At 49.3% G+C, this 22,189-nt stretch overlaps 1 protein-coding gene across 1 annotated transcript in view; it reads right to left on the reverse strand.

Annotated features, from left to right (window-relative positions):
• Window positions 1-22,189, reverse strand: part of ASB1 (ankyrin repeat and SOCS box containing 1) — a 91,355-nt gene that overhangs the window by 15,946 nt on the left and 53,220 nt on the right. The window lies entirely within an intron of this gene.

Below are 22,189 nucleotides of genomic sequence, written 5' to 3' on the forward strand. Positions count from 1 at the left end.
ATCATCTGTTATGGTCCATCGCCTGCCATAATCCGTCATCTACCATGGTCCATCATCTGTCGTGGTCTATCACCTGCCATGATCCATCATCTGCCATGGTCTCTCATCTGTCATGGTCCATCCTCTGCCATGGTCCATCATCTGTCATGGTCCATCACCTGCCATAATCCATCATCTACCATGGTCCATCATCTGTCGTGGTCTATCACCTGCCATGATCCATCATCTGCCATGGTCTCTCATCTGTCATGGTCCATCATCTGTCATGGTCTATCCTCTGCCACGGTCCATCATCTGTTATGGTCCATCACCTGCCATAATCCATCATCTGTTGTGGTCTATCATCTGCCATGATCCATCCCCTGCCATGATTCATCATCTGCTATGGTCCATCACCTACCATGGTCCATCTCCTGCCATAGTCCCTCATCTGTCATGGTCCATCGCCTGCCATGGTCTTCATCTGCCATGGCCTATCACCTGTCATGGTCCGTCATCTGTTATGTTCTGTCATCTGCTATGATCTATCACCTGTCATGGTCCATCAACCGTGGTCCATCATCTGTCATGGTCCATCCTCTGCCATGGTCTATCACCTGTCATGGTCCATCCCCTGCCATGGTCCATCATCTGCCATGGTTCATCACCTGTTATGGTCCATCTCCTGCCATGAGCCATCAACTGCCTGGTCCATCATCTGTCATAGTCCATCATCTGTCATGGTCCATCACCTGCCACGGTCCATCCTCTGCCATGGTCCATCCCCTGCCACAGTCCATCATCTGCCATGGTTCATCACCTGTTATGGTCCATCTCCTGATATGGTCCATCACCTGTCATGGTTCATCTCCCATCCCTGGACATCCCTATTGCAGCGGAAGCCAAAGCATCTGAAACTAAAACCACTACAATGGCACTGCCCTTCCTGAGCATCTCCCAGACGCCACAGTATCTGAATCCCTACTCCCTGCACATATACCTACACACACAACACCACTGCCACCATGTGGCAACGATGCAGCATCATCCTGGAGTCCTCTCTTGCCTGTGGATGGCCTTTGGACCCAGACGCAGCGAATGGCGGTGGAACCCTGAAGTCCTACCCACTCACTCACTGACTGCCTGAAGCAGTGTCCCATCTGCTGTCCAGCACCATGATGAGGAGGTTACCAGCTGGGACAAAGAGATCTTCCCGCAAAATGGTCATTAGGATGTCCTGGAAGAGCTCTGGTGAACTTTGGAAGAGCCTGGCCTGGCCCATCCCAGTCTGACCCCCTCCCATGCCTATCCTTTGCTGAGCCAGAAATGCCCAGCGATCACAGCCCAACACAGCTCCAGATCAGGTCATCAGTACTCCCCATCCTGACCCCAACCTCCTGTCATTCAGACTGCTGGACCGTGTTTTTCTGCCCACTCAAGCCTTCCCATGTGCAGGTGGAGGGCACCTGCCCAAACTTCACTCGCCTCTGCTACTGCTGCATGACTCTTGCCTCAAATGCAAGAGAACTTGCAGTTCAGTCGTGCCACCCACCTGACCAAGAGCATCCCATGCCCAGAGGCTCCTGCTCCTGGAAACAGCCAAAATTGGATCTACCCTCACCACTGCCTCTGGACACTGAGGTAGGTAGTTCCGGCCACTTTTCAGAAGGAGAAGCCTAATGTAACAGGCACAGTCCCCTCGCCATGTGTCTCACACCCAGTTCTGGCTTTTCTCCTTCTTCTTGCCCAAAGCCCCTCTGAGGGTCTAGCCCACCTCAGAGAGAAGCTGTGTAGTTATGGCCAATGTGGGACCATCCTGCTCAGCCTTCCCTAGATAATCCTACCCCCAAGGGGTCGTGGGTTGGTTTGGCACTCCTTCTGGTACTATTCTTGTTGGGTGCCATCAAGTCAATTCCAACTCATAGCAACCCTATGTGACAAAGCAGAACTGCCCCACAGGGTTTCCTAGGCTGTGATCTTCACAAGCACAGGTCTTTTCTCCTGCAGAGCTGCTGGCGGGTTTGAACCCTCATCCTATTGGTTAGCAGCTGAGCACTTAACCATTGCACCACCAGGGCTCCTTCTGGCACTATCAGTACTGAATTGCAGCTGGGTCGACTGCCCGCACTCGGGACCTGAGATGTGCTCTGTGGGGCCTTGTCCTGATGAGCTTCCTGGGATAGCAGCATAGAACACCTCTCACAGAGTGAAAGACAGAAGGAAAAAAAACTAGCTTGGAGTTCCACACCTCATTCTTCAAGCTGGGAAAATGAAATCGGCAGCCTTGGGATCCAAACGTTTGGAAAGGTGAGACCTGCCTGGATAGGAACCAGGGGGCTCGGCAGCTAATGTTTTCCCCGGAATTCAGAGCTAATATTTTGTTCCCCTGCCATACAACGTCTGGGCTTTAATATAACCTCCCTCTATCCACCAATGCATCATTTCACAACCTCTAGTATTCAACAAGCCCTAGAGAAAATTCCTTAATAAACTATGAGTGTTAATACCCAGTGCAATAAATAAGACGCGATGAAATTTTACACGGGAGGGAAAGAGGTAGGTACTTCAGAATCATAAAAATGTAGCTTTTCCACAAAACCTTCAGTATTAGACATAAACATGAGGACAAAAGGGCACTCAGGTCTGTTCAGATTGTTCGGTTTGTCACGCTAAGTGCACACAACATAAAAATCACCCACTCAATTTCTAAAATCAGTATTCTCCATCGTGTACATAAAAGCTAGAGTTTGGAGAGTTTTTTAAATAACTTTACGCATTTTATGGTATTCAAACAGTGAGAAGAAACAAAGCTTGCTTTAAAAACAAAAAACAGCATCCTAGGCCTCCTCCCAAAAAATTAAGGAGAAAAACACACAAAAGAAAGCAGCTAAATGGTATGAGCTTCCAGGACCCTCTCCAGCAGGGAGTGCCAGAGGAGGGGTGGGAGGAAGGCTGGGAGGAGGGCTGGGAAGGGGCTGGGAGGTGGGCTGGGAGGAGGGGGGGCTGGGAGGATGGCTGGGAGGTAGGCGGGGAGGAGGGCTGGGAGGAGGACTGGGTGGATGGGAGGAGGGCTGGGAGGATGAGAAGAGGGCTGGGAGGAGGGCTGGAAGGTGGGCTGGGAGAAGGACTGGGAGGTGGGCTGGGAGGAGGGCTGGAAGGTGGGCTGGGAGAAGGACTGGGAGGTGGGCTGGGAGGAGGGCTGGGAGAGGGGCTGGGAGGAGGGTTGAGAGGAGGCCTGGGTGGATGGAAGGAGGGCTGGGAGGATGGGAAGAGGGCTGGGAGGAGGGTTCAGAGGAGGGCTGGGTGGATGGGAGGAGGGCTGGGTGGATGGGAGGAGGGCTAGGAGGAGGGTTGGGAAGAGGACTGGGAGGAGGGCTGGGAGGAGGGCTGGGAGGGAGCCCAGGAGGGGAGAGCAAGAACAGCCCTCTCTCTCTCCCTGAGGCTCCTCTCCAGGAGCACTACCTTAACACAAAGTCAAATGGGTACACATCACCCCCACCCCCAGCAAGCATAACCCACCAGAGCCACTGGGCGAACATGCCCAGCTATGGTAGTGGGAATCACAAAGAGGAACGGAGTCAGCTGTCCAACCAAAGGGGGCTGGGACCCCCTGGAGAGGCAGTGTGTCAGAGGTCACGTGCAGGAGTCCAGAGCCCAGCTCTGCCCACTCACTAGCTGTGGGACCCCAGGGGTGTGACTTAAGCCACTGAACTGAATTTTCTCAATTGCCTAAAAATTGGGGGACCTATGACCTCCCACCCACGGGGTTGAGAGGGTTAGAGGAAGGTGTGTGTAATGTGTACAGAGTTCCCATTACAGGGCCTGGAACGCAACAGCAGCTCTTCTGTGATAAATACCTGCTGTTATTATTGTTTAGTAACTGATCATTGAGGTTTGAGGTCACTGGTGGTTCCGTGGTAGAATTCTCACCCTCCTGATCAGGCCTGGGTTCAATTTCAGGCCGAAACACCTCATGCACGGCCACCACCTGTCTGTCAGGGGAGGCGGTGTGTTGCTGTGATGCTCAGCAGGTTTCGGCAGAGCTTCCCAACTAAGACAGACTAGGAGGAAAGGCCTGGGGAGCTACTTCTGCACACAGCCAAAGAAGAGCCTATGGATCACAACGGTCTGAACCGCAGTGGGTCACGGGGTGGCACAGGGCTGGGCGGTGTTCCGTTCTATTGTGCATGGGGTTGGCATGAGTCGGAGGCTGACTTGATAGCAGCTAATTTTTTAACAACAACAAGGACAACATTATTGTTGAATAGAGGTACTTCTGACAAAACACACTCGTTGGGAGAGGCAGACCACCTTAGAGGTGGAATTGGGGAGAGCTCCTCTCCCAGACGACAGAATGAGCAAAAACATCTCATCTGCCCCCTCCATAAGCCCAACACAGATGACAGCAAAGGTTTGTGTAAGTGGCATAAAGACAAGAAGGGGACAGACAACAGCCACACAAGGAATGGACAACTGGAACTGAAGGAGCCAATGCAAGAAGCTGAACCCTGAGCCAGGCGTCAGGACAGCGGAGACCAAACCGGTTAACCCCTCGGACATCCAGGGCCAACACTGGCAGCACAGCCATCTCTGGGCATAGGGGACAAGGGACCACAAACAGAAGGAGTGGGTGAAAGTCTTCACAGGAAGCCGTGAGCACCCCCTGTGCCCTCCTCCACCCTAGCAGAGACCGGACATCTCCCTGGAGAGAGTGAGATGGAAGGTCTCTGGATTGAAGGATGGAGAGGAGAGAGGGGCACCATACTGAAAGCAGTGACGCAAATACAAGTTTACGCACATTATACAGAGACCTGCAACCCCGTTCCTCAGGGGGCTCCAAATGCTGCAGCCAGACACAGCCTCCAGGTGAGAGGGAAGGCCTAACGGACTGCATCAGGGTTCCCAGCCCAGTGTCCCGCCAGAGCAGGTGAAACACATCCCCACCCAGGGTTCCCAGACAAAATACAGGACATCCAGATAAATTTGAATTTCAGATAAACAACAAATAATTTTTTAGTGTAAGTATGCCCCATGCAATATTTGGGACATACCGTGGGTTACTGGTTTTATGGCAAAAAAAGTATGCGCTGTTTATCTAAAATTCCAATATAACTGTGTATCCTGTATTTTTGTTAAATCTGGCAACCCTACCCCCCAACACACACACACACACACGGACACACACGCACACATACACACATATGTACACATATACACACATGCATACACATACACACATGTACACACATACACACACATGCATATACACACATATACATGCATAACCAAAAACCCAGTGCTGTCGACTCGATTCCGACTCATAGCGACCCTCTAGGACAGAGTAGAACTGCCCCATAGAGTTTCCAAAGAGCACCTGGCGGATTCAAACTGCCGACCCTTTGGTTAGCAGCTGTAGCACTTAACCACTACGCATACACACATACATATGTGCACATACACACATATACACAAACACACATATATACATACGCACATGCATACACGTACACACATGTACACATGTACAATCATGCATATACACACATACACATGCATACACACACACGCACATTGTTGTTGTTAGGTGCCGTCAAGTCGGTTCCTACTCACAGTGACCCTATGCACAACACAACGAAACACTGGCGGGTCCTGCGCCATCCTTACAATCGTTGTTATGCTTGAGCTCTTTGTTGCAGCCACTGTGTCAATCCACCTCATTGAGGGTCTTCCTCTTTTTCACTGACCCTCTACTTTACCAAGCATGATGTCCTTCTCCAGGGACTGATCCCTCCTGACAACATGTCCAAAGTATGTAAGACACAGTCTCGCCATCCTTGCTTCTAGGGAGCATTCTGGTTGTACTTCTAAGACAGATGTGTTCGTTCTTTTGGCAGTCCCTGGTATATTCAATATTCTTCGCCAACACCACAATTCAAAGGCGTCAACTCTTCTTCGGTCTTCCTTATTCATTGTCCAGCTTTCACATGCGTATGATGTGATTGAAAATACCATGGCTTGGATCAGGCTCACCTTAGTCTTCAGGGTGACATCTTTGCTCTTCAACACTTTGAAGAGGTCCTTTGCAGCAGATTTGCCCAATGCAATGTGTCTTTTGATTTCTTGACTGCTGCTTCCGTGGCTGTTGATTGTGCATTCAAGTAAAATGAAATCCTTGACAACTTCAACCTTTTCTCCGTTTATCATGATGTTGCTCATTGGTCCAGTTGTGAGGATTTTTGTTTTCTTTATGTTGAGGTCTAATCCATACTGAAGGCTGTGGTCTTTGATCTTCACTAGTAAGTGCTTCAAGTCCTCTTCACTTTCAGCAAGCAAGGTTGTGTCATCTGCATAACACAGGTTGTTAATGAGCCTTCCTCCAATCCTGATGCCCTGCTCTTCTTTATACAGTCCAGCTTCTCAGATTATTTGCTCAGCATACAGATTAAATAGGTATGGTGAAAGAATACAACCCTGACACACACCTTTCCTGACTTTAAACCAATCAGTATCCCCTTGATCTCCAAACAACTGCCTCTTGATCTATGTAAAATTTCCTCACGGGCACCATTAAGTGTTCTCGAATTCCCATTCTTCGCAGTGTTATCCATAATTTGTTATGATTCACACAGTCGAATGGCTTTGCATAGTCAATAAAACACAGGTAAACATCCTTCTGGTATTCTCTGCTTTCAGCCAGGATCCATCTGACACCAGCAATGATATCCCTGGTTCCACGTCGTCTTCTGAAACCGGCCTGAATTTCTGGAAGTTCCCTGTCGATATACTGCTGCAGGCGTTTTTGAATGATCTTCTGCAAAGTTTTGCTTGCATGTGATATTAATGATATTGTTCTATAATTTCCACATTCGGTTAGATCACCTTTCTTGGGAATAGGGATAAATATGGAGCTCTTCCAGTCAGTTGGTCAGGAAGCTGCCTTCCATATTTCTTGGCATAGATGAGTGAGCACCTCCAGCGCTGCATCTCTTTGTTGAAACATCTCAATTGATATTCCCTCAATTCCTGGAGCCTTGTTTTTCGCCAATGCCTTCAGAGCAGCTTGGACTTCTTCCTTCAGCACCATCGGTGTATACATACATATATACATACATGCACACATATATACACATACACATATACATGTATACACATGTACATGCATACACACATACATACACACACACACACAACTTATACACGGTTTTTCAGTAATGCAGGGTCATCCCTGTCCTCAGCGTAGCCACGCCTGCTAAGCCTCTTTTACCACGTAAGGTAACATTTGCTCGTTCTGGGCATCAGGACGTGGGCACTTCGGGGGATGGTTACTCAGCTACCACAGTCCAGTAGGAGAAGATGTGACAACAGAGCCAAGAGGCTGGAGGGACACAAGGAAGGGGCCACGACCAAGGCACGTGGTGGCCTCTAAAGCTGGGACAGGCAGGGAGAAGAGTCTCCCCCAGAGCCTCCAGGAGGAGCCAGCCCTACCGAATCCTCGACCTGAGGCCAGTGAGGCTGATTTGGGACTTGTGGTCTCCAGATCTGTAGGAGAATGACCGTGTGGTGTTGTAAATCACTGAGTATGTGGTCGTCTGTCACAGCAACAACAGGACACCCATACACCACTCCTGGAAGCCGCCTTCCCACGGCGACCACGAGACCAAGGTAAAGACGAAACAGGAGAGAGGCTGGGCCAGGACCCAGGTGCCTGCAGGTGGCTCTACGCTGGGTCCGTCACTGCAGAACAGGGTCACAGGCCCCAACCCCGGAGCCCACCAGGGAGTGTCAGGCATCTGGCACATCAGACAACGTGCTGGGATGGCTCCTTAGCCATTGCAATCCCTTCAGCATGGACAGGTCTGCACACAGCGGGCGCAGGTGAGGAGGATGAGATGTGGCCTGGGATCAGCCTACTTTCCTGGCCCTCAGTCCTCTCCAGACCAATTTCAGTGAAGGTCGGCGATGGCTCACCTCCAGGTGACCTGAGCCCTGGGCTCCCTTGGCTGGTAGGGGCCTTGTTGTTGCTGGATGCCATTGAGGCAATTCTGACTCCATGTGTTGGAGCAGACTGCCATATGGAGCTGCTAGGTGGGTTCGAACCACCAACCTTTCGGTTAGCAGCCGAGCGCTTAACTGTTGTGCCACCAGGACTCCCTCAGAAGGAAGCCTTAGACAAGTTCAACCCCAAAGAGAACTGCCTGGGACACCACTGAGGACTTGGTCTTCTCCTGGGGAGTCCAGGCGGGCGGAGGTGGCAGATCCCAGGCCATCCATGGGGATTTTCGCGCCGTCTCCATAGCACGTTCAAGACCCAGCCTGCGCCAGCAAGAAAGAATTATGACTTGTGACTTTGAAAGCTAGCAGCAGGTTGGGCTCCCCGCCTCCACAAGAAATGTGGGGTTGGAAGTTCAGGGTGGGTTTCAGCTGCGAAGTCCGGGTGATTTAGAAGGTACAACATTGGCGTTTGTGTCGGATGTCCACACCTTCCCCTGCAGGTCCCGGCGCCCTGCTTCCCGCAGGCGTTGCTCCCAGGCACCCACCCAAAGACAGCTGGCTTTGGGGGTCCATCTGCAGGTTAGAGCCCTGCTCCACCCCCTGCTCCCTTGGGGCCTTCCTGACTTGATCCCATCCCAGGCCACCCCAGCGTGGATGCCACTCCCGGCTGTGGATCTCCTGGCCCAGGGCGGGGGCACAGTGCGCCATTGTGCAGCCTGCAGCTGGCGGGAGGCCAGGTTCGCCGGCCGAGACATAGCTCTCAAATCCTCCACTGAGGTATCGGGCTTGACGATGTACCGGACTTCATTTCGCCTCTATGTTGAGTTTGAACGGACTGAAAGGAAAACACACGAATACGAAAACAGTGCCCGGCCAGCCACACGGCCGCTGCAGCAGGTGTTTCCTATCTGTGCACCCCACCCCCGTTCTGGCTTGTTCTGTGGGCTGTTAGCCCAGCACAGCTAGGCGTTCCTCGGGTGCTTTCTTTCAAGCAGCTCTGTGATGAATGTGCAGTTCCCTGGCCCAGCTGGACTCCCCCTAGGGGTGGCTCTTTCTCGGGGCTTTTAAATACAGGTTTCGCACAGGGCTCATCTGACCCGTAAATTGTCTGCACCCCAGAGTTAGCCATTTGCAGCCACCAAGCACCGCCAACTCCCATTGCGGACAGCAGGCAAGAGTGACGTGACTATCTGTGAGCGCCCTTCCTTCCTTCAGGCGTTGCAAAAAAGATTTAGGGGGAAAAGGTTATAAAAGGGCAGAAGAGCAGCAGGTGAACCTGTGTGTTTTAGGCAAATGCCTCTCGTGGGCTGCCTTTGGAGAGCAGGACCTCACCCCAGGCTGATGGAGAAGCCCATCTCAGGAGGCTCAGGTGTCCTCAGTCTGGGTCCTGGCCTGAGCCTGCACCAGTGTTCAGTCCTGGGGCGCTGTCCTTTCTCAAGCACCTAGGACAGTCACAGCAGAGGGTCCCTACACTTGGGGTTATGTTCTGCGGTCACCATTTTGAAATTCTTGATAACTGTCTTTGAATTTGTGCTTTGTAGATGAAGTCTGACAGGGCAATGGAGTGTGGACCGCCTCCCAAGACCACCTCTCCACTGGTGCCCCTGCCCCTACGTCCTCCCAGCCACCACTGCGGCCGCCTCAGGGACCTGAGCACAGGTGCAGGGAATGGAGGGGCAGGCGGGGGCAGGGACAGGTGCGCATACTCTGCCCACCAAGTCAAAGGATGGGCCCGGGATCCCCAGGAGCACCACATCAAATGACAGATAAAAAACCAGGGTTTCAAACCAGTTCGTCCCAGTTCAAACCCCTGCTGAAAATCTGAATTTCTAACAAGTCATTTTGAATATTGAATATACCATGGACTGCCAGAAGAATGAACAAATCTGTCTTGGAAGAAGTACAGCCAGAATGCTCCTTAGAAGCAAGGATGGCAGGACTTTGTCTCACGTATTTTGCACATATTATCAGGTGGGATCAGTCCCTGGAGAAGGATGTCATGTTTGGTAAAGCAGAGGGTCAGCAAAAGAGAGGAAGACCCTCAACAAGATGGGTTGACACAGTGGCTGCAATAACGGGCTCAAACATAACAATGATTGTGAGTAAGGTGTAGGACCAGGCAGTGTTTTGTTCTGTTGTACGTGGGGTTGCTACGAGTCAGAACTTACTCAATGGCACATAACAACAAGTTCCCAGGCGATACTAATGCTCCTGGTTAGGGACTACTTCTGAGAGCCACAGGTAGAGCAGTGGTTCTCAAAATTTATTATACATAAGAATCACCTGGGGATCTTGTTAAAATATAGATTCTGATTGAGTATACCTAGGGTAGAAACGAACCAGTTCGAAGCCCTGTAAAAAACACCATGAGAAGCCAAGAGAGAGACCATGGAAAGCTTTTTTCCTGCTTTTGGACAAGGGCCCCATATTTTCCTTTTGCATTGAGCCAGCAAATTATGCAGCTGCCCAAGCTCTGCAACCTGGGGTCCACCTTGGATGTGGTGAAAATGCACCCCCTTTGGAGGCAAAGGCATCAGGACCAGGAAGGGTGTGGGCACCAGCTGCTGCCAGCCAGCACATCCAGAAGTTGAGGGGATGAGAGGGAGCCAGCGAAGGAAACTGAGATGAGGGCGCCAGGCCCAGGGGCCAGAGGTGCCAGGTGGAAGCGCAAAGGGCACCAGGATCACGGACAATGGTTTGGAGTGGCCCCAACAGTCTGCGGGCTATGCAGAGACCATGCTTCCTTCTGTCATGGATTGAACTGTGTCCCCCGAAAATATGTGTCAACTTGGTTAGGCCATGATTCCCAGTATTTACTGTGTGGTTGTTCTCCACTTTGTGATTACTGTAATTTCCCTGTGTTTTTTATAAATCCTAATCTATGCCTGTAGTTAATAAGGCAAGACTAGATTTTGTTAAAGAGAATTAGAGTGGGATATAACACCCTTACCCTGGTCACATCCCTGATCCAATGTAAAGGGAATCTCCCTGGGGTGTGGCAAGCAGAGGGGGGCGGACTTCATACCACCAAGAAAGCAGCACCAGGGGCAGAGCGCATCCTTTGAACCCAGGGTCTCTGCACCTAAGAAGTTGCTCAACCAGAGAAAGATTGAGGGCAAGGACCTTCGTCCAGAGCAGACAGAGACAGAAAGCCTTCCCCTGGAGCCGACACCCTAATATTTGGACTTGTAGCCTACTAGACTGTGAAAGAATACATTTCCCTTTGTTAAAGCCGTTCACTTGTGGTGTTTGTGTTTTAGCAGCACTAGATGACTAAGACACCTTCCCAACGGGCGTTTTGCCTCCCTGGCACCTGGACCTCAGGGCCTCTCCAGGACACAATCGTGTGCATGCAAAGGCCACGAAAGGAGAAAGAAAACACATAAAAATAGTAACAGTCATTTTTAATGGTGGGGCAATGGGTAGTTTAAGCTTTCTTCTTTATATTTTCTGTACTTCCCAATTTTTTTTACAATAAATAGGTACTACAATTACAATTAGAAAAGTAAAATTAGATAAGCAGGCAAACATATCCAAAAGATAGACAGACAGATAGTCTTAGTCATCTAGTGCTGCTATAACAGAAATACCACAAGTGGATGGCTCTAATAAACAAAAATTTATTCTCCCACCGTCTAGGAGGCTACACGTTCAAATTCAGGGCACCAGCTCCAGGGGAAGAAGGCTTTCTCTCTCTGTGTCAGCTCTGAGGGAAGGTCCTTCTCATCAATCTCCCCCTGGTTTAGGAGCTTCTCAGCACAGGGCTCCCGACACGCTCAGCTCCTGGTTCTTCCTGCTTGGTGGTAGGAGGTCCCTATCTCTTTGCTTGCTTCGCTCTGCTTTTATTTCTTGTAAGATTAAAGGTGATGCAGTTCACATCCCAGGGAAACTCCCCTTACATCTGATCAGTGCTGTGACCTTAGTAAGGATGTTACATCCTACCCTAATCCTCTTTAACATAACCTAAACTGGCCTCCTAACCAGACCCCTGGTGGCGCAGTGGTTAAGAGTTCAGGCTGCTAACTAAAAGATCGGCAGTTTGAATCCACCAGCCACTCCTCGGAAACCCTATGGGGCACTTCTCCTCTGTCCTATAGGGTCACTATGAGTCAGAGTCCACTCAACGGCAGCAGTTTTAATCTTGCCTCATTAATCCCAGGCAGGAATTAGGATTCACAACACACAGGAAAACTGTTATCAGATCACAAAATGGAAGACAACCACACAATACTGGGAATCATGGTCTAGCCAAGTTGACACGTACTTTGGGGACACAATTCAATCCATAAAACAGATAGACAGATGGTAGACACAGACAGACGGATGATACAGAGGCACAGTACACACACACAGTTTTTCAGGCTAATCTCGGGCCCCCCGGCACGCTACACTGGCACATAATTAGACGCTCAGATAACATGCACTCTGTATGGTTACCTGTTCTGCTTCTTAAGCACTTTCTCTCAGGGTAAGAGGTGGTGAAAAATTAATGAGACTTGAATGCATGGCGTTTAGATTAATATAAGAAAATGTCCGACAGTCCTTTCAATATCTTCAACCCACTCAGGCTGCCAACACGCCACTCTTCAGAGTATTTTCAATTCTTCTGGCCAAAAAAAAGTGTTTTTTAATATGAAACTACAAATGAGATCAATATAAGGATATTTTTTTTTAAGTTTATTTTGCTCCACTCGGACCCTAATAAATACTTGTATCTGTTAAATAAATACAGCCCCAGAATGTTTCATTAAGCGTGGGGTGCGGTGGGAGTCCTCCTGAATTCCTATCAGACCTGCCCTGTGAAAAGCACAGAATTGAAGAACCAGGAGTCGCCCACTGGTGGGGTCCACCCCTCCAACCGTCACAGGGCCCTTTGTATGACTGAATATATTTTGGCTTGAGGCAAAGAAAATGCATTTGCCAAAAGGGTTATTATTACCTTAGCAGTGATTCATTTAAGTGGTTTCCCGGGAGTGGTGTTTTATTATGATTTCTCGGTTCTCGCTTGGGGCAGTGGGGCCGGCTGCATTCCTGTGATACTGGGCCCTTCATAAAACACAAACGGCCCATTCAGTGTGCCCCGGGGGCCCTGGACATGGCTCCCACTCCCAGCCCCCACCCTGCAGCCAGGGTCCCTCCTGACCTACAGCCAGCAGGTGAGCTGGTTTGCAGGTCCCTGTGGGGGGCTGGGCTTGGGAGAGTCCGCTTCCTGGCTATGAACCTCTTTTCGGCCTGTTGTGGCTGACTGACCTTTTACACTCACTGAAAAATGAGACATTCTCCCTCCCCCAAACAAACCCACCGCCCTCGAGTAGATTCTGACTCATAGCGACCCCACAAGGTTCCCAACTGTAAATCTCTACAGAAGCCAACTGCCGCATCTTTCTCCTGCAGACCCACTGGTGGTTTCAAACGGCCAAACTTCCGGTTAGCAATTACTTTAACCACCGCACCACCAGGGTTCCTTATTCTCCCACCAGGAGGGAGAAAATGAGGCCAGCTCTGGTGCTCGTTCCCAGGACTCCCTGAGGCCCAAAGGGAGAGGGGTGCACCCTGGTGGTCAAGTCCCCACTGTGCTAGCTGCACCATTGGGCAGTGGTGCTTGGACCCTGCTTGGATCCTAATTACATCAAAGGAAGACAGAGGCAAAGGCATTGAGAAAAGAAATTTTACCTACAAATAAGGTTTGCAAGAAGAATGGCTGACCAATGAAAACACAACAGGTATTAAAGAAAACACAAGGTTGCAGAGTTTACAGTGGGTCCGTCCCTGTCTTGGGCAGAAAACCAGCAATGTTCTCACATGCTAACAGAGACAGATACTCAAATCAGCAGATTCCTCTGAACGTATAGGAACACTTCCAAAGGTCACTGACCAACATCAAATGCATCTACAAAATGGCGGTACTAACCGTAGTGGTAATAGTAGTAGTAACAGTAATGGTAATAGTAGTAGTAATAGTAGCTGTAATAGTAGCGGTAACGGTGGAAATATTAGTAGTGACAGTTGTAGTAACAGCAGTAGTAACAAAAGCAGCAGAGCTGGTCTACATTCCTTAGGTGATTCCTATGAGGTGGAGGTCAAACATACCTCACTCTCCAACCTTTTACCAATCCTGACACCAGCCATCCTCCCCACGGCACTCTCTGCTTCTCTGCTGGGCTCACTAATCCGTTGCAATGGCCACACAGAACTCACAGACCATACTGACAGTTAAGTGGCTTATTAGGAAGTAACAGGCTATAACTCAGGATCAGGATGAGGAAGCACGTAGGAAAAGTCTCCCTTCTTCAGTGCAGGACAGATCTCTCAGCTCCACTCGGCCATGCAAGCAAGCAGGCCCTTCTCTCAGCTGTGCAGGCCCCCTCCTGGCCCCCTGAGGACAGGTCTCCTTTTGGCCATGCACATCCCCTCTCAGCCGTGCAGGCCTCTCTGCCTTGGCCTCCCTACCCTCAGCCTCTCCACTGCAAACTGGCCCAGCTCACAGCCAGTGTAGCAGCTTTGCTCAGCTCTCTTAGCTGCATTCCTAGCTGCAGGTTTCTGCTGTCACTACCGGCTCTGCCACAGGGCCCCTTCCAGGCCTGTTGCTGTCCTCATTGTTACAGCCTTTGGCCCGTGTTACAGCTCTTTTAGGAGGCTCTTTGCCTACTCGGAAACCCTGGTGGTGTAGTGGTTAACAGCTATGTCTACTAACCAAAAAGTCAGCAGATCAAATCTACCAGGTGCTCCTTGGAAACCCTACGGGACAGTTCTACTCTGTCCTATAGGGTCGCTGTGAGTCGACATCGACTCGATGGCAGTGGGTTTGGTTTGGTTTGGTTTTGGCTGCTCTCTCTCTGCTGCTTCTATTCTTCTCTCTTCTCTTGTCTTTTCTCCTTTCTAAAAACCTCCATGGGGTTGGCTGCATATGTAAGCAAATTCCTTGTTAATTTCAAGCTATGACCCTCCCAGCAGGGCAACAAACTGACCAGTCCCCTTGGTGGACCACAGTCACTTCATTTGCATAGTCTATAGTATATTGGCCAATCCCTGTAAGTGCATAAAATAGACCAATCACAAGGCAGGCTGCAGTCCAGGGCCAAAAAAAAATAACAAACCTCTCGTTGTTTATGACTTAAACAGGAAATGTAACAAACCCTCTGGAGTAGAAAACTAGGGCAAAGTTTCTATCCTCAGGGCTTAGAGGAAAACTTCCCAAGCTGTTTTTCCAAAGAATCAAGGCAAAAGGCCACATAAAGAAACTCATTTCACGACAGCTTCCAAGAACAGACACAAAGAAATAACGTGGAGACAAAAACCAAACCAAACTCGTTGCCACTGAGTCCATTTCGACTCATTGCAACTCTACAGAACAGACTAGAGGCTGCCCCATAGAGTTTCCAAAGGAGCGCCTGGTGGATTCGAACTGCCGACCTTTTGGTTAGCAGCTGCAGCTCTTAACCACTGTGCCATCAGAGTTCCCAGTGTGGTGACAGGTGATCATCAAATCACAAACCCCTTCTTGGATGGGACAACTATGATAATCATGAACCCATTTCAAGTTTATCTTGTGCAAAGAGTTTGACTTCAGGCCTGAGTGACCTGGTGTCAGCTGATCTCAGGAAGGGGGCTGATTTCATCTGACCAACCTAGCCAATGATTAGTTTTCTAGTGTTCCCTCCCTTCTCCTGAAAAGCCTCATTGCAACCAGCCTGCACTGAGCCATTTGTTGTTTTAGAAACAAAACGGTCCACATGTATCCATACAGTATCCATACAGGATAACTGCTCAAATCAGCCTCGTACACTTTACTTGTGCTTTGATTATTTTCGTAATTTATTTTATTCGTTGTTGTTGAATATACACAGCAGAACATACACTAATTCAACAATCTCTACACGCACAAATCAGCGACACTGACTACACTCCAGTTGTGCGACCATTCTCACCCTCCTTCTCCAAATTTTCCTCCGCCATTAACATAAACTCACTGCCCCCTAAGGTTCCTATCTTTCCAGTTACTGTTGCCAATTTGATCTCATATAGACAGTTCTTTAAGAAGCATAATCCTCAAGGCAGACATTCTTCACTAGTTAAGCTAAACTGTTGTTTGGTTTTAAGAAGACTATATGGGGGTGTTTTTTGTCAGTTTAAGGTTTAGAGATTATCTAAAGGCAATAGTTGGGGGGTCATCCAGGCTTCATGGCTCCAGAAAGCCTGGATTCAACAAGAAATTGAAATTCTGTTCTGCATTTCCCCTTTTAATCAGAATTCTGCTATAAATCTTTGGTCAAAATGTTCAGTAATGGTAGCTGGGTACCATCCAGTTCTTCAGGTCTCATGGCAAAGGGGGTAGTTGTTCATGGAGGCCACTAGCCACACTTTCCATTTCCTCCTCCTATTCTTGATTTTCTTCCTTCCTCTATTGCTCCAGGCAAATAGAGGCCAATTGCTGTGCCTTGGATGACCGCTTGCAAGCTTTTAAGACCCCAGGAACTACGCAACAGAATTGGAAGGTAGAATAGAAGCACGAAACATGATATTAGGCCAATTAACTGGAATGTCTCGTGAAACCATGACCCTAGACCTCCAAACCAAGGAACAAAATCCCATGAGGTGTGTGGTTGTACATAAGCAGCCTCAGCAGCTGCTCCTTTTTGTTGTTGTTGTTGTTGTAAATATATCTATGCCCTTTGATTATTTTTTAACACATATGATTATCATATCTGAAAGGTCAAAACAAGTATTCCAGCATCTACCAGCGTCACAGGGGTCAGAGTTGTCGGGGAGTCAGTGACTGACCGGGGAGCCAGATGTCTTTATTGGGGATTAGAACTGGTGTCCTGAGCTGCCTGTGGACTCTCAGCTGGCCTCCATCTTCAGAGCTTCTAACCAACTCCTTCTCTCCCGGGAGTGAGGAAGACCCACTTTTTTCCCAAGACCCGCTCACCAGGCCAGCCATGGAAAGCAGACAACCCCTCATCAGGGAGCCCAGAGCCTGGTGGGAAGGGGCTTCCCATGTCACTGTGGGCTCTGAGGGTCACTGTGGGGTGCCCCTCATGTTCTGCCAATCTCCCCAAGAAAATGAGTGTGTGGCTTTAGGAAAAATGATGCTATAGCTAATCAGACCAGGAGGGTGTTCTTCCAACTGGACACAGTCCCTCCCGCTCCGCTTCCTGTGGAGGGCACACCAACAGAGACCCTCCCTCACTGTGTGGCCTTCCATAGAGGACCCGGGCACCACTGTCCCTAGCCACAGCCCTCCTTAGGCCTTTTAGACCTACGACGTCCAATATGGGAAAGGCCCTGGGTGGTGCAAGCGGTTAATGTGCTCGGCTACTAGCCAAAAGTTGGCAGATTTGAGTCTACCCAGAGGCATCTTGGAAGGAAGGCCTGGCAAGCAACTTCTGAAAAATCAGCCATTGAAAACCCTATGGAGCGCAGTTCTCCTCTGACACACATGAGGTCGCCATGAGTTAGGGTCAACGGGATACAACTGGTTGGTGTTACAGATGAGAAGTCAGGGCAGGAAGAGAGCAGGACCACAGTGAGACGCAGGGCTGGCCTCACTCACCTTCGGTGCTCAGAACCCACTGACCCTCCCCGGCATGTGCCGCCCAGGGAAGGAAGTGCCATAAAAAGGGCTGAGATAGTTTCCAGCCTCCCTGTGAATCTGGAAACCTCCTCCCTGCCTTCCTTCCTGGAGGGAGGAAACGGTCTGAGCTAGATGAGGGGGCACCGGGCCTGCACTGCGCCTGGAATTCTGCAGAGAAAGGCCTGCAGGCACGGTGCAGAAGGAAATCCCGCCTGTGCCCTGCTTTCTACCGCTGCCCCATCTGCTTTACCACTCAAGCAGACCTTCTGGGAAGGATTGCTGGTAGAAAAATAATTGGTCCAGATTAAACCCAGAGCGAAATAAAAGTGGAGAAGCCAAAGTTTCCTTCCTCAGGTATGAACGTCAGGGAGCGCGGGCCACGCTGTCTCCCCGCAGCAGGCTTCCCTCACGCTGATGAATATGGACGTGCAAACTGCACTGGCCGTTCTGGTCAGAATATCTAAATTGAGAAGTTTATGAGCATAACAGTGATTTTATTATTCGTTCTGTCACAACAAGCCCCTCGAATCCTTCTGGTAGAGAGTTATGTCAGGATTACGGCGATCCTCTCCTCATTCTCTGACTTCTTCAGACCCATTACTGTGCCACACTTGATGAAACACTCCTGCATTTGATGTTTTCTGATTATAAGAAGAATTCACGTCCAGGAAAATGGGGTAGGCATACGTGTCCCTCCCACTAAGCCCAACTAAAAACCCTGGACGTTATAGCTAAAATAAACGCAAGAAGACTGAACGGCGGAGAGAAGGCAGACCAGTTAGAGACCTCAGGCTCGAGGATCGGCATCGTGGTGAACTCCCTGGGTGTTCTTTTGGACCCACAGGTCCCAGACTTGGAGCTGAAGAGGCCCCAAACGCCAGCCACCAGAAATGCCAGCGGGTGCTGTCTTAGTTATCCAGCGCTGCTACAAGAGAAATGCCACAAGTGGGTGGCTATAAGGAATAGAAATTTATTTTCTCACAGTCGGGAGGCTGGAAGTCCGAACTCTGGGCTCTGGCTCTAGGGGAAGGCTCTCTGTCGGCTCTGAGGCGAGAGCCTTGCCTCAGCTTCTCCAGCTTTCTTCTCGGGTTCCTTAGAGAGCTGTGTAAGCATCCATCTTCCCCATTTGTGCTTGCTTCTCTGTGTCTAATCTGCTCTTTTCTACCTCGAAAGTCTTTAGGTTAAGACACACCCTACACTGATATGCCCTCATTAACATAAGGAAACCCCTATTCCCAAATAGGATTATATCCACAGGCATGTTGTAGCTGTTGGCAGGTGCCATCAAGTCGATTTTCAACTCATAGTGACCCCATGTGACAGAGTAGAACTGCCCCATAGGGTTTTCTAGGCTGTGATCTTTACAGGAGCAGATCGCCAGGTCGTTCTCCTGTGGAGCAGCTGGTGAGTTTGAACCACTGACCCTGTGGTTAGCAGTCAGGTGCTTACCCATCGCATCACAGTGACCCTACAGGACGCAGCAGAACTGCCCCACAGGGTTTTCAAGGAGCAGCTGATGGATTTGAGCTGCCAACTTTGGTTAGCAGCCAAACTGTTAACTGCTGCCCCACCAGGGCTCCTCCACAGGTACAGGGGTTAGGACTCCAACAGAACCCTTCTCCCCCAGCCAAGAGACCAGAAGGGGCATCCTGGCAAGACAGAACGCTTAGACAACAACTTCTCTACCTCGGCCAGATGCCACAGAAACGCTGTATTGCCACCCCCCCCCCCCCCCCCACTGCAGCTGAGGCTGAATTGGGAGCCTAGACCCCGCCCCTCGTGAGGGTATATACGCCCCCAGGCTGGGGTCAGACGTCAAGCGCAAAGGCAGGACTTTCAACGCCACTGTGGTGACAAGGCTGCCCCCACCACAGGGTCAACGGAGACCATGTGGGGAGCTGGGACCCTCCCACGCCCAGCAGCAATGAAGCCCATCCAACCCTCAGGGTCAGTGGTGGCCACATAAGGAACGCAGACTTCTGCCTCCACCCAGCGGTCACGAGGCAGCGCCCTCCTCCTCCTGCCAGAGGCTCACAACATAATAAGAAAATGTCCAGATTTCAACTCAAAGTCTCTCCTCTTACCAAGAACCAGCAGGATCTCAAAGTGAATGGAAAAAAGACAATCAAGAGATGGAGCAAGAGGCGGCAGAACTATCTGACAGACATTTCAAGCAACCCTGATAAAACGCTTCAACGAGCAATCCTAAACATGACTGAAACAAATGAAAGATTGAAAGCCTCAACAAAGAAAGTTTCAACAAAGAAACAGAAAAAAAAATCAATGAAATAAAGAGCTGGTTCTTTGAAAATATCAATAAAATTGATAAAGAGAAAGGGAAAAAATACCGATTTTCAAATTGCCTAATAAGGCATGAAATAGAGGGCATCATTACAGAGCCTTCGACACTGAATGTATAATAAGGGACAGGCTATGAACAGCTCTGCACACATAAACCTGACAACTCAGACAAAACGGGCCATCCCCTTGAAAATTGCAACTCACTCAACATGACATCGATCCTTTGAACAGTCCTGTGCACCTTGCACCCATAGCAGCCCCAGAGGACACAGGAGAACTGCCCCACAGGGCTTCCAAGGAGTGGCTGGTGGATTCCAGCTGCCAACCGACAGGGTCGCTATGAGTTGGAATCAACTTGATGGCAACAGGTCTGGTTTTTTGTTTTGTTTTGTGTTTGCCACACTTCAGTGCAGACTTGTATGTTGTTATGATGCTGACTGGGTTTCAGTGGAGCTTAGAGACAAAGACAGATGAGGAAGAAAGACCTGGCAATCTACTTCCACAAATCAGCCAATGAAAACTCTGTGGATCACAGGGGTGGAACACCTACTGATCACGGGAATGGCGCAGGACCGGGCAGTGTTTCGTCCTGTTGTACATGGAGAAGCCACGAGTTGGAGCTGATTTGACAGCACCTAACAACATCATAACTCCTAAGGAAATTAAATTCATAATTTTGAACCACCCCCCAAAAGGAAAAAAAAAAAAAAAAAAAAACCTCCAGGTCTAGATGGTTCCACTGGAAATATCTACCAAACTTAAAGAACTAACACCAATCCCATGCAATCTCTTTCAGATTATAGAAGAGGAGGGGACCCTGCCTAATTCATTTTATGAAGCTAGTATTATCCTGACACCAAAGCCAGATAAAGACAGCATAAAAAAGGAAAACTACAGACCAATATCCCTCGGGAATACGGGCACAAAAAAATTTAATAAAATGTTAGCAAATAGAATACAGCAATATATAAAAAGAATTATACACCAGGAGCCACGAGGGCTTATTCCAGGGGCTGCGAGCCTGGTTCACTATTTGAAAATCAAAGTAATCCACCATATTAATGGGCTAAAGAAGAAAAATCATATAATCAAAAAAAGTATTTGATAAAATTCAATACCTATTCATGATTAAAAAAAAATATTCTCAGAAAAAATGGAAAGAGGGAAACTTCAGCTTGATAAAGCATCTACAAAGACCTGCTCTCCTGTTGCTTATTTAAATCCTTTCCCATTTTCCCTATTATTTACAATCTTTATGCATATAGTTTTGTACGCATTTTCAAATAATTTACTTAGATTAAATACCTAGAAAAGGAATTACTGTATTAGAAGTTACCATTTTTTTAAGCTTTTGCCCAAGTGCTTTCGGAAAAACTGCAAAACTTTATATTCCTGCCAGAAATTTCAACATTCACACCTCTCTGCACACTCGCAGCATTAAATATTCTTTTTTCAAATCCTTACCAACTTTTTAAGGAAAAATAACCGCCCTCCGCCCCACCCCACCCCCACCCCCCAGTAGTTTGAATTGCTTTCCTTTGAGTCTGACGTGTTAGCGATTTGTACATTCTCTTTGGGGGCTTGTCTTCACGTCCTTTATTTGAGGATCTTAATGTTTCTCTCCTTTGCTCTGAGCCCTTTTCAGTTCTAAGCAGATGAGCCTTTTGCCTTATTTGCTGCAAGTATTTTCCCGATTGGTCGCTGTTCTTTAACCCTGTTGATGTTTACAGTGGCCGAAGCATCAGCTGTGCGCGTGCAGCGCTCCTGCGACGTGACGTGCCCCCACCACCCGGGGCGCGGGCGCCCAGCCGCTGAGCAGTGATGTGTAAGAGCAGCTGGGCCTGGCGGTGAGAGGAGGCAGGGACCATACGAGGTGGGCCGTCCTGTGGGCGGGTCCGCCACCCACTGCAGCCGGCGCTGGCCTTGCAGCCCCCAGCCCCTAGGCCCCACAGGTCACCATGGCAGGGGGACTTGAGGGATGGCATAGAGCAGAGCAGTGTGTATTCCGTGTGCAGTGTGTGTGCAGGGTGTGCACTATGTGTGTGTGCAGTGTGTGCAGTGTGCATGTAGCGTGTATGCACCATGTGCATGCAGTGTGTGCAGTGTGCATGTAGTGTGCAGTGTGCACTGTGTGTGCACCGTGTGCCCACTGTATGTGCACTACGTGTGCAGTGTTTATGTGCATTGTGTGTGCACTTTATGCACTGTTGTGTACTGTGTGCATGCACTGTGTGCACTGTATTTTATGTGGGCAGTTTGTGCACTGTTTGCAGTGTTTGTGTGCACCGTATGTACACTTTTGTGTACTGTGTGCACTCTGTGTGCACTGTGCATTTAGTGTGC

Source organism: Loxodonta africana, chromosome 6 (genome assembly GCF_030014295.1).
Source record: "Loxodonta africana isolate mLoxAfr1 chromosome 6, mLoxAfr1.hap2, whole genome shotgun sequence".
In the NCBI taxonomy this organism is placed as follows: domain Eukaryota; kingdom Metazoa; phylum Chordata; class Mammalia; order Proboscidea; family Elephantidae; genus Loxodonta; species Loxodonta africana.